Raw genomic sequence first — 4,149 nt, forward strand, 5'->3', positions numbered from 1 at the left:
ATAGAATAGAATAGAATAGAATAGAATAGAATAGAATAGAATAGAATAGAATATTAAGAGACTAAGGCATATTTAATTCTTAATGAACTGTGCCTGGCTCATAGTAGGCTCATGTTAGTGGGTTTTGAAATTCAGGAATAATATGTGAGAAGTGCCATTGACAACTGGAGACTCAGCTAAGGAAGTCATGATCCTTCTGAATTCTCCTGTCAGCATTTGTGGCAGAGTTTCTGTCTTATTGAAGATCAAATATTTTCTAATGTCTAGCCTTCTGCTTAACAGTGGCATCTCTAATCCCCTGCTCCTTGCCTACTAGGCAGTATTTAGTGTAAGCTGGAATAGGGGAATCAGAAGTAGTTTGCCCTTCATCCAATGTGAGAAGTTATGATTTGGTCTGGCTCATGCCTCCATTTCTGGCCACAGCTTGGTAATCTTACCCCCAGCAAACCAGATGGACAATTGTACTGATGAGATGAAGATATTCATGTAAATATCACAGCACAAATTGATTCTCAGCTGAACTAAAAGATGGCAAACAGGACAGTGTGTGGTATTAACAGCTGGGAAGATAATTTACTGCATTAACGACTTCTCTTGGCAAGCTGCTGTCTGGAGGACAGTGATCTAGGATCAAATTCATTTTCTTGATCAGCGAAGCTGAATACAGAGGTGACACCTGGTACACGGAGCCTGATGAATCATACAACTCGTAAATCACATGACTGTGAAAGAAAAATCCCAGGGTGCTTACACTGGAAGCTGCTCTCTTGGAAGGCAGCTTTCCAGAAAAATTTAAGTAGCTTTGTTTTAATTTATCATAGCTTGAGGGCCTACCATGTGTCTTCTTACTGGTACTGAGGCAAGAGATGTGATGCAATTTGAATGTAGTCTATTTACAGGTTCAAAGTCATAACAAAGCATTGTAGAGACACTTGCTAGGAATGCCCACAGTGGGAGGAGGTCCAAATGGAACCTACTGGGTTACTTGGTTTGGAATTATGTAGGCTCCATAAGGAAGATGATATTTAACAAAAATTAATGTCGGTCTAGGCAAGCAAAAAGCATGAGCAGTAGAATGAAATTCAGAGAACTTTGAATACCAGGATCACAAACAGGCTTAGGGATGCAAAAGTGAACTCCAAGGTGAGGCTGGGGTAGTAGCCAGAGATCTCTAACAGGTTTGGAAGAGATGGGTTTGTATACTTTCATATGATATCACATGGAGATGGATTTAGAAAGTAGGAAGAGGAGGGCTTTCAGATGGAAAGTTCATTGAGAAGGTTGCCAGGCTACTGAGGAGTAGGAGTAGGGCAGTCACTGAAGCAGGGATGGCCCATGAAGAGCTCTATGAAGAAGGATGGATGCATAATCGGTGAATAGAATTGGCATGGTCACATGACACAAATGGATAGGGTTGCAAATTGAGTCAAATGACATTTGCCCTGGTTTAGTTGAAGCCCATCAATCCTCAGATTAAAGAAGAACATCTGTTTCTTGAACCGCACAGCAAATGATACCAAAGAGTCCAGGTTTCTCTTCCTCTAAAGTCATGCAGCAAGAGGTTCAAATTGTATTTGGCCTGTGACACTTACCTCTCTAAGGTACTGTGGAGCCATCAGCATGTTCCTGCTGCCTGCCTTCAGAACAGTTGAGTATGTTCCAGCCAGATTCCAGCTCTTAAATACCCACAGTTATTGTTTCAAACACTGGAGAACATTCAAAACTTTGGGACCATCTTCTCTCCATCCTTTCTCCAAACCCAGTTTCTACTGTTTCTAAGTCTTATGCCTCACCAATCATGTTTGAGTTCCCTGTCAGAAATGCAGTATCTGAAAAGCAGGTAGGCTGCCAGCACCATGTTGAGCCCCACAAAGCTGCCTTACCAAATGTTAATGTACATCTTGTAATACTAGTAGTAAACTCTCTGAAAAGCTCCCACAATGCCTTTGAGGGTGAAATCCCCCATCAATATCCAGCTTGGCAGCTCTCAAAGTTTAACCTCCATGAGCCTCTTCTTCATTTGCACAAATGATGCCATCTTGCAGTTATGGTAACCCATATTTTATTTTTTAAAATTATGTGTGTATATATATGTCTATACATGGGTGTGTGAGCTTGGATACAAGTGCTCAAATGCCCAAGTAGATCAGAGGTCTAATTTCCTCCGAAGTGGGAGTTACAAGAACTTGTGAGCACCTGATATGGGTTCTGGGAACTGAACTTGGCTTCTCTAGAAGAGCAGCATGTGCTCTTCACTACTGAGCCATCTTTCCAGCCCCAAGAAAGACTCATTTTCATAGTCTTTCCCAATGTCTTCCCGCTCACTTACTTAGAACTTCCAGTCTCCATCACACAGAGACTCTGTATGACTGATTATCACAAGATTGAAGTGAGGTACTGAATCTTGCTCCAGGATTTAACAAGTATGGCTAAATAGGAGAAGAGTGCAGATGAAAGGGCCATTCTGAGCCTGCCCTGAATCTTCTTGCTTCTTGCTTCATCCTTGCACCGAAAGAAAACTATGGGTGCACTTTATTACAGTTGTTCACAGTGTGATGAGATTTAGCTTTATAATTATTTCCATAAGCTATATAATTCCCATGGGGCTAAGCCATGAGGCAGGGTGGCCTGGCTCTCCTTGATACTCCATCATCTATGGGGAACGCTACATTTCTCACTGAGTTATGACTGACTGGAACAGCCTGTCAGGTCTCTTTTTAAATCTAACTGCAGGAAAATTTCTTTGTTTTCCCACTGAATCATTTAAAATTTATATGTCTTAAGCCTTGACTGAGCATTGCAATTTCTTCTCCAAACTTAACTATGTAGCCCTTTCAGGTTTTTAATCCAGTGACCCACTTCCTAAAGAACCTTCAACTATAAAGTACGACACTGGGAGAGATGGAATGTACCTGGTCTTATGTACTTGATAACTAGCAAGATAGTTTGGGATAAATTTCTTTCTTTTTTAAAAATTAATTGACTTACAAATATTTTTTATACAATAAATTTTGATCATGTTGTTTCCCATCCCACATCTCACAGATCCTCTCTACCTCCTTACCTACTCAGCATTATGTTCTTTCTCTTTCTTAAACACACACACGTATGCACACACACACATGCATGCATAAACATACACTGAAAATCAAAACAAAGAAGCGAAAGACCAATAAGACAAAAAAAGACATTCTCTCTCTCTCTCTCTCTCTCTCTCTCTCTCTCTCTCACACACACACACACACACACACACACACACACACACACACACAGTAAACAAAACAAAGCAAAAAAAAAAACCCAAGAACCAAAATCATGGAGTTCAATCTGTGTGGGCCAGCTGCTCCTGGGCGTACCGCTTGTCCTGGAGTGTTGTTGATACACCCGGTGACATTCCATTGAAGAAAACTGATTTTCCCTTTGCCAGTGGGTAGCAATTGGGAATAGTGTCTTGGTTAGGGGTGTGACCTTGTCCTCATCTCCCTTTGTCAGAGCTAAGACTCCATCTTGTTTATACCTGGGCAGGTTTTGTGCATTCTGCCACAGTGACTGGAAACTCATACGTGCACCAGGCCTGCTGTGACCGGAAGACAGTTTCACTGGAGTCTCCTACCACTTCTGGCTCTTACAAGGTTCCCGTCTCCTTGTTCACATAGATCCTTGAGCATGGAGGGGAGAAATTTGATGAAGGCATCCCATTTAGAATTGAGTATCGTTTGGGATGGATTTCTTTACATACTGAGATATTGACTTTTTCCTCAGTGTTGTGGCAATTGTTATATATCATAGTGTGCAAGCATGTGGTTCTGTACCTAACACAAGATAGGCTGTTGATAAATCTGAATTCTCTTGCAAATATGGGTTTATTTCTTTAAAAAATTAAATTATTTTTTTTTATGTGTATGAGTCTTTTGATTACAAGTCTGATCACAAAGGCTAGAAGAGACTGTCAGATTCCATGGAACTGGAGGAATGGATGGTTCTGGGCTGCCATGTGGGTGCCAAGAATTGAATTTGGGTCTTCTTGAAGAGCTGCTAGTTAACAGCTGACTATCTTACTAGTCCCAAGGTGTAGTTCTTTTCTATGAACATGTGTGCACACACATTTACATGATAGTGTGTGTGCACATGTGTAGATATATTCATATG

The 4,149-nt window shown here is 41.0% G+C and overlaps 1 pseudogene; it reads right to left on the reverse strand.

Annotated features, from left to right (window-relative positions):
* Positions 1-581: 581 nt before the first annotated feature.
* Positions 582-2,038, reverse strand: LOC114625903 (annotated as a pseudogene).
* Between the last annotated feature and the right edge of the window lie 2,111 nt (positions 2,039-4,149).

This window comes from Grammomys surdaster, unplaced genomic scaffold, assembly GCF_004785775.1.
Source record: "Grammomys surdaster isolate TR1022 unplaced genomic scaffold, NIH_TR_1.0 224, whole genome shotgun sequence".
In the NCBI taxonomy this organism is placed as follows: domain Eukaryota; kingdom Metazoa; phylum Chordata; class Mammalia; order Rodentia; family Muridae; genus Grammomys; species Grammomys surdaster.